We start from the raw sequence: 16,311 nt of genomic DNA on the forward strand, positions 1-16,311 counted from the left end.
TTAACTCCACATTAAAATATCCAATCCTGTGATATGAACAGAAAAGGCACAATATTTGATTCCCTTCCAAGTCAAAGTTTGATTTTAATTGTTGTAGCTTTGAGTTGGCTTGGTTGGATTCAGAGGGTGATTTGGCACTGGTATGCTGATAACAAAAATTGTAGAAGAGAATGAATCTATTAAAGGTTGGTGCACCTGTTATGTTATTGTGGAACATAGACTACTCTCTTGGTCTTGGCAACGGTATGCATCTCATCGTCGAAGTAAGAATAGTTAATTGCACACCTGAATGAGCCAAAGTTATTATCTCTCGAATGTCTCTCACTCCTTCTGATACAAGATTGCTCTTCAAGTTCCAATGTAAACAATTCACATTGATGCTCGCATATGCCATGACTATCAACAAAAGCCATGGCCAAACACTAACTTATGTTAGGTTATTGCTGAAAAATCAGTGTTTAATCACGATCAATTGTACGTGGCTTATTCCAGAGTCACCCATTCTGATGGCCTGAATATGTTAGCTCTAGATGAGGATGGACAAGATTCTGTTACTTCTACCAATGTCGTCTACAAAGAGGTTTCAATAATGTGTAATTCGAATCGGTGATATTATGTTTTTTTTTTCAAAGAGCACATTTGCCCAAGTTATAAAAATCCTAAATACTGATATATAAAGTCACCAAAGTTTCAGCATCGGATGCTTACATCTACACATTAGCTATTAATTCAACAATTATTATTTGGTAGAATTCAAGCAAGGATAACATCACAAAACATAATCAATCCAAAGTATCTTTTTCAATTGCACTCACTAGTACAAAATCACATTTTTGCTACTGTTGTAAATGACATTTCGCTACTGTTGTACAACAGTAGCGGATGAGACAGTCACTGATTGTCCTTGACTTTTCGCTACCGTTGTGGAACGGTAGCGAAAAGTTTACTCATTCGCTACCGTTCCTAGCTAGGAACAGTAGCGGATGACCGTTCCTAGCTAGGAACGGTAGCGAAATATATATTTTTTTATTTCATTTATTTTAATTAATATCCCTAATTTTTTTAATTCATGTACCTGTTACAGCTTAAATGCATATCAAACAATACAGTTTTACACAATACTTTCAAACTAACTAACATCAATACTAACACACAATGCTTCCAAACTAATTAACATAAATACTAACATAATGCTTTCAAACTAACGTCAATACTAACACAATACTTTTAAACTAACATTGATACTAACAAAATACTTTCAAACTAACATCATCACAAAATTAAATCAATTCACTTTAACACAATATATGATCAAAGCATAATATATACTACTTGATATCATCACATCCACTTTAATACAATAATATATATAATCAAAAGACAATACTATCTTTAAATTAAAACATAATAGCTTTATTAATAAAACAAAAGTTACACGCACTGAGAGAAGAAGTATTTTGCCCATTGCTCCCGAATCTCATTTATGTCGTCAATAGAATACGCAGTATTGCTTTGAAATACCTACAAAATAATTTAATTAATAGAATTATTAAAAGTGTTAATTAATAAAGTATAATTTAACCATACACAGTTCTATTTAAATTTACTTACCGCATCCAAACGATCAACAGATGAATATTTTGTCACGATGTCAAGCATGTATCCCATGACATAATATCCACACTCAACATGTCCTGGTTGTATCGGGCACTCTAAAATACATATATATTTTAGTAAGTTAAACAATTCTTTGTAATTTAAAATATCACACTAAAGCTTAAATTCAATATTCATACATACTTTGCATTGTATCCAATTGAAGGACTTACTCCGTCCATCCGTAGGAATAGAGCGAAATGCCCTATATTAATTATAAGCATACATAAAAATTTGTAAATAATATAATGGAAGTTAAAATACTTATATTAATAATATAAGGTATAGTATTTACTTACAGATTCAGGGAAGCTTTAACTAGATCAATGTCGCGATTACAAGGCAAGGGATCCCAGACATATACACTCTTTTTCCGTATGGAAATCACCAAAAGTATCCAATGAGAACTGCATTTAAAAAATACACATACATATTAAAAATTTAATATCTAATACTTCAAATAAAGCTATTAAGTTATATTAGTAAAGTAAAAAAAAACATATGGTGCTAAAATAAATTCCTTATCTTTGTTCAGCTCCATGACGCGAATAAAATATGAAGTAACAGTGGGGACATGACGTTTAAGAATATCCAATGAGATCTGAGTCGGACAAGCAAACCCAATTGACTTGACTTCAAAGTCATTGCATAATCGATTAAGAAATCTGAAAAATTAAGAAATAATAAGAATTTCTTGCAAATATATATATATATATAGAGTCATATTCAGGTGTGGCCGTGCCCTTACGTGCGGCCGTGCGGTTTACACCACTCAATGTTACGAAATACACCACTCAATGTTAAGAAACACACCACAATGAAACACACCACAATTTTAAGAAACACACCACAGTGCATATTTGAGTGGTGTGTTTCTTAACATTGAGTGGTGTATTTCGTAACATTGAGTGGTGTAAACCGCACGGCCGCACGTAAGGGCACGGCCACACCTGAACATGACTCTATATATATATATATATATATATATATATATATATATATATATATATAGATTTTGTTTCAAATGCGGCGGCGAGGTCCGGTGCGGTCATGCGGCCTAATCAGCACCGTCCAATTTCATTAATCTTACTGAAATTCGTGTATGTTTAAGTGGGGTTATTATGGTAATTTTAGTATTTATATTACATGAATTGGAAAGGTGCATTTTAGTACATAGTGTGGTGCGTTTGAATACATGCTGTGGTGCGTTTTATTACGTATGTTGGTGCATTAACTTTGTTGTAGAATAGTGTGTTTTAATCTATCCGTTGGTGCATTTTCATACGTAGAATGATGTGTAACTGTGTTGTGGAATGGTGTGTTTTAATACGTCGCCTGGTGCATTTTAATACATTGAATGATGTGTATTTTAACAAATGTGTTTCTAATAAGTGTGGTGCATTTTAATACGTATAATGGTGCATATTTTAGCACATGTTTTCTAATATGTGTAAACAGTGTATGCTTATAATCTGACATGAGGCACGTTGTGGTACATTTTAATACGTAGAATGATGTGTTTTATTAAGTATATTGATGAATTTTAAGTGAATAGACGCATTTGGTATATTGTGTGGAATGGTGTGTTTTATCGGTCCTCTGGTGTGTTTTAGTACGTAAATGGTGTGTTCTGTAACATATATATATATTGCGCGTTGATTTGATGAGTTGATATGATCTAATGGCTGAAAATAGGCCACACGGCCACACCTAATGACCAGGCCACACCTGAACTCTACCCTATATATATATATATGTACATATGTATATATGTACATATGTATATATGTACATATGTATATATGTACATATGTATATATATATATATATATATATATATATATATATATATCATTGTGAGCAAATCCTTTATATACAAAATAAAGAAACTTACAAAATATACACTTGGATGATTGAGACGTCAAGCCAACTCATCGTGAGCAAATCCTTTATATCATCCATCATCACAAAAATATATTTCATGTTTTTATGATGGAAGATTGACTCATCTATCTCCGCATCAATGTAGTCTTTATCAAGTGAAATACCTGTCAACAAACTCACTAAATACTTGCAATTGTCCCCCAACTGCTGTAAGGCATCATCATTCACAATAGGAGCTCGTGTACCAGTAGCAGATAAATCACCACTTTGATCTTTTGTTTTCTTATTATCTGTTGGTAAATTCTACAAATATAAAAGTGTAATTTTACTACCATTTTAAATATAAACAATGAAAACTAACTTAATAACTAAATATAAGAATGTATACCTCATCCAAAAAGACTAAATGCACAGGCCATTGTACAAAATTACCAACGATATGTGCTATAGTGGCATACTCCAGAGTTGGCATGGGGAGATTAAATTGTTCTACCCCATCAACCACTTCATCTACCCAAACTTTAACACAATTAAGGTGCAATGGTTGATTAGGCACCATAACCCCGTCTGTACTTGGGTGAACCATACCCTTTGCAACAACAGTTGGTGTGACACCAACATCGTGACATACTGCTAGTGAACACCTTTTTGGACTCTATTATTAAAAAACGTGTGTTAATCTTAAGCTAACAACAAATGATATTTTGATATATGAAATAACTTTTGATATTACCTTAATTGTTGTAACTGGATATGTGTCAACTGAATGACAGTTGCTACGAGTAAGCGGTATATCACAAAGTGGTGGATCATAAGGGGTGTAGACACTTTGAGGAGTTCCAACTGAGACCCCTTGTGAAACTAGATGTGTCCCCGATATGTTCTTCATCAGAAACTTGAGTTGTTGGTCCATGCTATCTATCTTGGGTTTCATCTTTGCTTCCATTTCCATTNCTATATATATATATATATATATATATATATATATATATATATATATATAGATTTTGTTTCAAATGCGGCGGCGAGGTCCGGTGCGGTCATGCGGCCTAATCAGCACCGTCCAATTTCATTAATCTTACTGAAATTCGTGTATGTTTAAGTGGGGTTATTATGGTAATTTTAGTATTTATATTACATGAATTGGAAAGGTGCATTTTAGTACATAGTGTGGTGCGTTTGAATACATGCTGTGGTGCGTTTTATTACGTATGTTGGTGCATTAACTTTGTTGTAGAATAGTGTGTTTTAATCTATCCGTTGGTGCATTTTCATACGTAGAATGATGTGTAACTGTGTTGTGGAATGGTGTGTTTTAATACGTCGCCTGGTGCATTTTAATACATTGAATGATGTGTATTTTAACAAATGTGTTTCTAATAAGTGTGGTGCATTTTAATACGTATAATGGTGCATATTTTAGCACATGTTTTCTAATATGTGTAAACAGTGTATGCTTATAATCTGACATGAGGCACGTTGTGGTACATTTTAATACGTAGAATGATGTGTTTTATTAAGTATATTGATGAATTTTAAGTGAATAGACGCATTTGGTATATTGTGTGGAATGGTGTGTTTTATCGGTCCTCTGGTGTGTTTTAGTACGTAAATGGTGTGTTCTGTAACATATATATATATTGCGCGTTGATTTGATGAGTTGATATGATCTAATGGCTGAAAATAGGCCACACGGCCACACCTAATGACCAGGCCACACCTGAACTCTACCCTATATATATATATATGTACATATGTATATATGTACATATGTATATATGTACATATGTATATATGTACATATGTATATATATATATATATATATATATATATATATATATATCATTGTGAGCAAATCCTTTATATACAAAATAAAGAAACTTACAAAATATACACTTGGATGATTGAGACGTCAAGCCAACTCATCGTGAGCAAATCCTTTATATCATCCATCATCACAAAAATATATTTCATGTTTTTATGATGGAAGATTGACTCATCTATCTCCGCATCAATGTAGTCTTTATCAAGTGAAATACCTGTCAACAAACTCACTAAATACTTGCAATTGTCCCCCAACTGCTGTAAGGCATCATCATTCACAATAGGAGCTCGTGTACCAGTAGCAGATAAATCACCACTTTGATCTTTTGTTTTCTTATTATCTGTTGGTAAATTCTACAAATATAAAAGTGTAATTTTACTACCATTTTAAATATAAACAATGAAAACTAACTTAATAACTAAATATAAGAATGTATACCTCATCCAAAAAGACTAAATGCACAGGCCATTGTACAAAATTACCAACGATATGTGCTATAGTGGCATACTCCAGAGTTGGCATGGGGAGATTAAATTGTTCTACCCCATCAACCACTTCATCTACCCAAACTTTAACACAATTAAGGTGCAATGGTTGATTAGGCACCATAACCCCGTCTGTACTTGGGTGAACCATACCCTTTGCAACAACAGTTGGTGTGACACCAACATCGTGACATACTGCTAGTGAACACCTTTTTGGACTCTATTATTAAAAAACGTGTGTTAATCTTAAGCTAACAACAAATGATATTTTGATATATGAAATAACTTTTGATATTACCTTAATTGTTGTAACTGGATATGTGTCAACTGAATGACAGTTGCTACGAGTAAGCGGTATATCACAAAGTGGTGGATCATAAGGGGTGTAGACACTTTGAGGAGTTCCAACTGAGACCCCTTGTGAAACTAGATGTGTCCCCGATATGTTCTTCATCAGAAACTTGAGTTGTTGGTCCATGCTATCTATCTTGGGTTTCATCTTTGCTTCCATTTCCATTATTGTGTCTTGCCTGCATTTTTCCATCTTGGGTTTCATCTTTTCTTCCATTTCCATAATTGTATCTTCCCTGCATTTATCCATCATGTGTTTGACAGCATCTGCTGTGAAAATCCCACTCGATGTGCTTTGTTTCCGATCTGCTCTACCAAAAACTCCTTGTATGGTAGAGTATGAATCAATTCCCCTTACAGAACCTGAATGATCATCCTTTCCAAGAACTGCTGACAATATATATGTCATAATTTATATAATTATATATTGATCCAAATATTCATAGCAAATCCATTACGTGCACCGCACGGGTGAAAATACTAGTTATGCTTAAAAACTGTGTCATTTTTATATTACTATGGTAGTATATACTATGCTTAAAAAGCGTAGTAAAAAGTAAAAAAAAAAACGTTGTAATAATATCATGTTTTTGTGATAGTATCCTAAATCAATTTGTGAGAACAGCTAGCTTTTAATTACTTGGCATGTTTTGTGTTTAGCGAACATCCTATTTGACCACTCTATTAGTCCACTCCTTAATAACGATATATGACGACCAATTCTTACTACTTTTATGTACATATTTGACATAAAATTCATATGATTTTATGTTAATTGGTAGTTAATTATGTGCTTATTAGGAAGCATTGATTGCAAAATCATGTATATTGGAGCTCAAATGGATGTGTTTAAAGTCATTTTGANATATATTGCGCGTTGATTTGATGAGTTGATATGATCTAATGGCTGAAAATAGGCCACACGGCCACACCTAATGACCAGGCCACACCTGAACTCTACCCTATATATATATATATGTACATATGTATATATGTACATATGTATATATGTACATATGTATATATGTACATATGTATATATATATATATATATATATATATATATATATATATCATTGTGAGCAAATCCTTTATATACAAAATAAAGAAACTTACAAAATATACACTTGGATGATTGAGACGTCAAGCCAACTCATCGTGAGCAAATCCTTTATATCATCCATCATCACAAAAATATATTTCATGTTTTTATGATGGAAGATTGACTCATCTATCTCCGCATCAATGTAGTCTTTATCAAGTGAAATACCTGTCAACAAACTCACTAAATACTTGCAATTGTCCCCCAACTGCTGTAAGGCATCATCATTCACAATAGGAGCTCGTGTACCAGTAGCAGATAAATCACCACTTTGATCTTTTGTTTTCTTATTATCTGTTGGTAAATTCTACAAATATAAAAGTGTAATTTTACTACCATTTTAAATATAAACAATGAAAACTAACTTAATAACTAAATATAAGAATGTATACCTCATCCAAAAAGACTAAATGCACAGGCCATTGTACAAAATTACCAACGATATGTGCTATAGTGGCATACTCCAGAGTTGGCATGGGGAGATTAAATTGTTCTACCCCATCAACCACTTCATCTACCCAAACTTTAACACAATTAAGGTGCAATGGTTGATTAGGCACCATAACCCCGTCTGTACTTGGGTGAACCATACCCTTTGCAACAACAGTTGGTGTGACACCAACATCGTGACATACTGCTAGTGAACACCTTTTTGGACTCTATTATTAAAAAACGTGTGTTAATCTTAAGCTAACAACAAATGATATTTTGATATATGAAATAACTTTTGATATTACCTTAATTGTTGTAACTGGATATGTGTCAACTGAATGACAGTTGCTACGAGTAAGCGGTATATCACAAAGTGGTGGATCATAAGGGGTGTAGACACTTTGAGGAGTTCCAACTGAGACCCCTTGTGAAACTAGATGTGTCCCCGATATGTTCTTCATCAGAAACTTGAGTTGTTGGTCCATGCTATCTATCTTGGGTTTCATCTTTGCTTCCATTTCCATTATTGTGTCTTGCCTGCATTTTTCCATCTTGGGTTTCATCTTTTCTTCCATTTCCATAATTGTATCTTCCCTGCATTTATCCATCATGTGTTTGACAGCATCTGCTGTGAAAATCCCACTCGATGTGCTTTGTTTCCGATCTGCTCTACCAAAAACTCCTTGTATGGTAGAGTATGAATCAATTCCCCTTACAGAACCTGAATGATCATCCTTTCCAAGAACTGCTGACAATATATATGTCATAATTTATATAATTATATATTGATCCAAATATTCATAGCAAATCCATTACGTGCACCGCACGGGTGAAAATACTAGTTATGCTTAAAAACTGTGTCATTTTTATATTACTATGGTAGTATATACTATGCTTAAAAAGCGTAGTAAAAAGTAAAAAAAAAAACGTTGTAATAATATCATGTTTTTGTGATAGTATCCTAAATCAATTTGTGAGAACAGCTAGCTTTTAATTACTTGGCATGTTTTGTGTTTAGCGAACATCCTATTTGACCACTCTATTAGTCCACTCCTTAATAACGATATATGACGACCAATTCTTACTACTTTTATGTACATATTTGACATAAAATTCATATGATTTTATGTTAATTGGTAGTTAATTATGTGCTTATTAGGAAGCATTGATTGCAAAATCATGTATATTGGAGCTCAAATGGATGTGTTTAAAGTCATTTTGACACAAAAGGTGCTGTGTGTTCCATGAGTAGTGAAAGAACAAGAAGGTGAAAAAGGAGTTGGAACTTGGAAGTATCATGGCATGAACCAAGACTCAAAGGAGCAAAGAAAATGAAGAAACGTGCATTTTGGAGTGAAGATAGATGAAGACTCACGCTAATGCTCACGCCCGTGAGTGCATTGTCAGTGTAACAAATTATGCTTTGTTTATCTCTGTCCAATAACGTCTTGGTACTTTTTTTTTTTTGAAAAACGTCTTGGTACTTTAATCACATCTCAACGTATGAATGTTCAAATCAAGTTATTCAAATGGAATTGGAAAGATAATTGAAAGAGATACAACTTCTAAGAGGACGACGCAAAGATACAAATGGAGGCGTACTAATGATGGTATTGGAGGCGAAGACCTGTGCTATTGCGTATTGGAGACGAAGATCTACACTATTGTGTATTGGAGATGATGAAGGAATCACTAATATTGAGTTAAAAGAAACCCTAGTTTTCTACGTCTGTTGTGAGAGATCAATATACACATATTGTATATATAATAGAGATCAAATGCAGTGAATGTGTCCAGGTGAACGATGTGGTAGAATGATAGTCATTGATCTCGCTAAAATCAATCCGTCCAGATTTAACACATATTAAAAAAACATGCAGTGGCATGCATTTTGGGTTTTTTGCGTTTAGGTCAAACTTTAGGTGCGCGGCTTTCCTTCTTAACGTGCGTGGTTTCTGTGCTTAAGGTGCGTCATTTCTTAAGTTGAGAACTTAAGGTGCGTTTTTTGTTGAAACTAAAGGTGCGTCGATCTAAAGCTTTAGGTGTGTTGTTTTACTTCTTAAGTTGTGTAGTTTGCCTTCTTAAGGTGCGTAGTTTGTGTGCTTAAGGTGCGTGGTTTGTGTGCTTAAGGTGCATTGATTGCATAGCCTGGCACAACCAGTTCACAGCTTACGTAGAGTACCCGTTACATACCTGAGCACTCATTTCAAAGCTAACCAATTCACATCAGTAGGAGAATGCATAGACTGGCACAACATGTTCATCGCAAAAAAAATATCAAGAGGCGTCACTATAAGATATTGAAGCGCACCAGCTAGGCTACGGTACAACTTTGGATCGACAAAGGGAGTAGAGGAATGATCCACCGGCTTCTGTGGGAAAGAAATCAGAGTCCCTACAGACTTGCAATTCTTCATGCCAGCATGGTTAAGAATATCCGTCATATAGCGAGTTTGAGAGAGAACCAAACTACCAGCAACAGGAAGCGTCTCTATGTAGAGAATGAAATGTGGCGACCCCAATTCTCGAACCTTAAATGCTGTGGAAAACTTATCTAAGAGAGAGGAAACCATAATTTTATCATGCTCCATGATAAAAAAAAAAACCGTAAACATAAACAAGGAGATATGTCTGCCCCTCAGATGAATAAATGAACAGAGAAACATCGGTCTTTAAAATTCAAAAGCCAATGGATATCAAAAAATCATGTAGGCGACGAAACCAAGCACAATGAACTTGTTTCAATCCATAAAGAGAATGCTCAAGCTTGCAAACATGTGTGGGAAAAGTAGAATGAACATAACTCGAAGGTTGTTTCATGTAAACCGTCTCAGACAAAGCCCCATTAAGGAAAGTATTATCTACATCTAACTGTAGCATAGACCAGCCACCAGAAACAGCAAGTGCTAGTAACAATCGAACCGTGGTAGGCTTCACCACCCGACTAAATAATGTTTCAAAATAGTCTTCACTAGCTAATTGTTTAAAACCCTTGTCCACTAAACGAGCCTTGTGACGTTCAATAGATCCATATGAATTTCGCTTAATCTGAAAAACTCACTTACAACCAATCACATTCATAGAGGGGTGAAACGGAACCAACTTCAACGTTTTGTTCTGTAGTAAGGCATTAAATTCTAGTGCCATCGCATCTCGCCACTCTGGGAATTTCACGGCCTGGGAATAGCACGTAGGTTTAGTTCTAGCCATAGAAACAAGAGTAGCACCACTTGCTGGGTCACCTCTGGTCGTATGGCACAAAATCATAGAGTGAGTACACCGTGGGACAGTTGACACAATAGCATTGGAGCTCACAAGCGGCGAATCAGAAATAGCCGCATTATAACCTATATATAGACAATGAACCAATAACACTAGAAGAAACCACAAGCACATCACTCCAAAATTGAGGTGAAAAGTCAGCACCACACCAACAGAGACTAGATCGAGTAGCACCTCAGGAATTAAGCACACACCCTGGAGCCAATTTAGGTGGAACGGAAACCTGTGTCTGTAAACTGAAAGGAAAAATACCTTCATCAAAGCGAGCATGTTTACACATAAAGAATTTCTGAGTACGTAGGTCTATACAACGATACCCCGGTAGGAAGCAGGATAACCCAGAAACACACATGGTGAGGAACGAAAGTCAAACTTGTGCCGATTATACAGTGGGGGAGGTGGATAACAAAGACTACCAAAAACCCGAAGAAAACTATAGTATGGGCTTTTAGCAAGAACAACAGAATACAAACTGGCATTTAACAGTGCAAACGTAGGGAGACGATTAATCGAATAAATCGAAGTTCCAAATGCAAAGTGCCAGAAACGAGATGGAACAATAGCATGAGCAAGAAGAGCAAGAAGAGCAAGACTCGTCTCAACAATGTGAAAATGACGACGTTTTACTCTACTATTCTACTCATGCATATAAGCAAACGATTGACGATGACGAATACCAAGCTGAGCAAAGTGACGACCCAACTTACGATATTTACCACCCAAATCGATTTTAATGGACTTAATCGAACATGAAATTGACGCTCAACTAAAGTATGAAATTTAGTAAAATTATCATAAATGTCAGACTTTAATTTCATAGGATAAAGCCAAACATAACGAGAATAATCGCCAATGAAAATAAGAAAATAGCGATGACCGTCAGAAAAATAACAGGAAAAGGACCCCAAATGTCCGTATAAACTAAACCAAGTACATTAGCACTAGACCTATCAACTCTAGAAAGAGAAAAACGAGCAGACTTGCCTAGTTGTCATGCAGAACACACATTGGTGAAGTGCACTGATCTGAGCCGAGCAACAAAGCAAGACTTTAAAACACGAAGTAACACACAAGAATGCGGGTGACCGAGACAACAATGCCAAGTTTATGAGGAAGCTTTAGAGGATATGAGAGCTACTGAACTCAACCTAGAAAGAGAGTAGAGACCACTAGATGTGGCCCATTTAAGCAGAGTTTCCTTGGTGACACGATCCTTCACAAGAAAGTAAAACGGATGACGCTCAAAAAATGCATCATTATCAGTGTAAATCGATGAATAGACAATAAGGTATTTGTAAGTTTAGGAACATGAAGCACATTATGTAAGGAAAATAAATGAGAACCAAAAGAAATTGAAGTATAGCCAACGCTAGAAATTCTCAAACCTGAACTATACTCTCAAATCCAAGTATGTCAGAACCACTATACCCATCGGAACCTGACAAAGCCGCTAAGTTTGGGGTCGCAAGATGTGTTGCAGCAGTATCTGGGAACCATGAATCCAAAAACAGAGTTGCAGCCATCTCATATGAATACGCAACATGAGCTCGCGGAGCAGGGGTATCCTCATAGTGACGAAAGCAATTTATCCCCGTATGACCGAAACGACTACAAATCTGCCACCATGAGTAGAAGACTCTGGCCCAGCACCACTACGGACAAACATGGCTGCCGGCACGGACTCAGAAGAAAAATCCTCTGCACAAATTAAATAAAGTGTTGTGCCATGAGGTAATCAGAGAGCTGATCAAGAGAAACTAGTGATATCTACTATTTTGTACAATAATTCACTCCTTATTTTAGTTGTTTTGATGCTTATTTTCTTTACCCTAGTGAAATTGAGAATTGTTTGCGTGTTATATTGTCTCAGGGGTTGAATTATCCACAAGGAGCAGCAGAGGTAGAATTTTGGAAGATTTTGGACAAGTTTTGGAAGAAAAGGAAATTACCTAAGGAAGGAAATGAAACAAGAATAAGAATTGGAAAAGAATTGGAAGCTGCCTCATGGGCCCAAGGCCCATCTATCTCCTATATATTCTACATATTCTCTACAATTTAAGGAGTTTCAAACCCTAGTTAGTTTTAGTTTATTTTTCCTCTTCTCTTTATATTTCCATAGTATAGTTTAGATTAGTTTTACATTAGATTATTTAATTTCAAGCTTGGAATCACGGATTGAAGTTAGATTTGTTCTTCATTATCAGTAAAGTTTTCTCTTCCCTTTATATTTCTTGCAATGTTTATGGTTATTTATTATAGTTTTGCTCTATTTACTTTTATGATGCGTGAGTAGTTAGCTTTTGAGTTCAGATTAGGGTTTTATTGCTATTTTTTATGCTAGGTTTATGATTATTGCATAAAGGGGATAATTAATTAATCTAGGGTTTTTATGTTTGAATTGGATTATAAATTCCTCTTATGGATAATTGATGCGCAGCTTTTATTGATTTGCTTTGGAGAGGATTTCATGACAATGAAAGTTGGGTGAAAGACTCAGTCTAACCAATTTCAACCCAATTTTTCCTACTATGAGAATAGGGGTAACTTGGGAGCTTATAATGCTTTTGTGTTTTAAGGTTAAGGTTGATGTATCACGAAAGTGGGGCAATCCTAGCCTAATTCTAGTTTATTGATTACGAAAGTAGCTGAACTGAATTCTTGAGTGCATTGCCAATAAATCTCTTGGTTAATTGTTTTTCCCTAATTTTGAGATTGTTAGAGCATCAATATTGCAATACCCCTAATCTGACCCATTCTTTTATCATATAGTTTATCCCTTATTTGTTTTGCATTATTTTATTTTCATTCCTTAATCTTAGTTTGCTTGGGTTCTAGTGAATTCCAAAACTTTAGTGCCTAGAATTCTACATATCATACAAGTACGTGTCATAGTCTCAATCCTCAGCGGAACGACAATTACACCCTCTTTTTTTACTATCACCATTTTACTCATCAACTAGAGTGCCTTTCGTCGCCAACGCCAAAACCATACCTTTATATTTTACCCGGAGACCACGAAAAGCGTACAAGTTCTGTTCATCTGTTGCGATAGATCTTCTGGCGAGGGAAAGCTCTTCAACGAAGAATTTTGCCTTGCCCAAATATTCTGCTATAGACAAATCACCTTGAAGAAGCCCTTGCAGCTGACTCAACAAACTCAAGGAGCACGCACGTGTAGACGATCTAAGGGAATTTTCAATCGCCACCCACAAAGATCGCGACGTAGCATGACCAACCGCTAAAGGAAGCGTCTCTTCTAAGAGAAAGGATATGATCATAGATAGGATAGACTAATCCTGTTGAACCCAGGAAACAAACAATAGATTAGAGCAGGTGTAACATCACTAACATAGGAGAGAAACTGCCAATGGGCAAACAGTTGAGCCATCTACATACATACCCGACTAAGTTCTGGCCATGGAGAAACGGGATGAATGCAGCTGAGTTCTCTAGAACAACTAATTCTTGGAGATAACCTTGATGGAGACGAAGTGATGAGTTGATTGCAATGTGTTAGGAGGAGCCCCCGGAGGAGCAGACACGACATCACTCACGGTATGGCTAAACAAATTGGGAATGATCACAGAGGTCATGAATCACCTATTGACTGATACCAGATGAAGACACAGTTGAATAGAATATTATTCACACAATAATATGTACAAATATATAGTATGAAATATATACAAAGATATGTTAAGCTAGAGGAAGTAAAAGTATAGTATAAGTAGACTAGCTACTAGAGTCCTAATAGTGCCTACCAAAGGTCTGCGGTGTTTGACTCAATACTTGTGAGAGTTAGTTATGGTCAAATCACGGATGATATAACATCTATGGAACGACTTATACACATGAATCTTGGGGTCTACCATTGACCTAACTAAAATGATTGAGGGGTCTTACGGATAAGGTTTGCCGATAGTGAGCCCGTGCAGTCAACAATCCTTTGGTTGCCTTATACATTTACCGGTGTACCAACCTACGACTAAGGTCTGCTGGAAGACTAACTCTTACTTGAGAACAATAGGGTAATTTCCAATCGTTATACCCTGCACCACGGTGCACATAGCAATGTGCACCATGTATGTAAAACGACGTCGTTTCGGTGTTAGTAGATGCGGACGCGAATGAGTTAGGGAATTCATTATCTGTAATACACATAATCATTATCTACAATACACAGAACGTTTGCCTAGAATACACAGAATGTTTGCCCAGAATACACAGAATATTAACACAAAATACACATATGTTAGTGGACGCGAATGACTCCAGGGAATTCATTATCTATAATACACATAATCATTATATAGAATACACAGAACGTTTGCCTAGAACATACAGAATGTTTGACCATAATACACAGAATATTGATGCCCATAATACACATAACTCATCCTCCTAACATTCGAATGCACAAACACATCACAACTTGTGTTAATAACATGAATACACATAATATTTACACAAAAATACACAGAACTCATCATCCTAAACATTCGAATGCACAAACACATCACAACATGTGTTACTAACACGAAATCACAACATGTGTTACTAACATGAATACACATATCGGTTGTCTATAATACACAGAACGGTTGCCTATAATACACAGAATGATTGCTTGGAATACACAGAATATTAACATAAATACAAAGACCGGCTGAAACGGGAAACATGATTTCCAAAAAAAAAACGGACGATTAGTTTACAATGCTCAAAACGACGTCGTTTAGGTACGTGGTGCACATTGCTATGTGCACCGTGGTGCACAGTATAATTTGCCGGTAATTTCAACATTGGTGGTTGCAAAAAAAAAATATAACAATTATTCCTAACCATATATACAATTTGAATTTGCAACATGAAGGCATTCTCATATGCAGAGGTGTAAGTCAAATGTCAAAATGAGCTCCGAAAGCTTGAGGAGATTAAGAAGTGCTGGATCTTATCATACAATTCTGTTTAATCCACAAAATTAAAGGTCCAAATCAGACAACTGAGTCGGCTAACGACCTCAAATCTTTTTGTAGACAAGCTAAGGTTGATGTGATTTGGAAGGGTGGTCAAATTTGTGCCTTTACACATCCTCAAATAGTCAAATATGAGAAAAGTAATAATGTTACATTGTAGTGATGATGATGATGCAGTGAATTGCATATGGGCATTCAAATGCCAGGTTCTTGTGAGTAGCATGTGGGAAGTTTCCCTAGCTAGATTGCCCATTACTTGAATCAAAGATGAGTCATCATATCATCAATCCTACTACCAATTCAAAATGCTAAATAAT

This window comes from Ipomoea triloba, chromosome 4, assembly GCF_003576645.1.
Source record: "Ipomoea triloba cultivar NCNSP0323 chromosome 4, ASM357664v1".
Taxonomy (NCBI): Eukaryota; Viridiplantae; Streptophyta; class Magnoliopsida; order Solanales; family Convolvulaceae; genus Ipomoea; species Ipomoea triloba.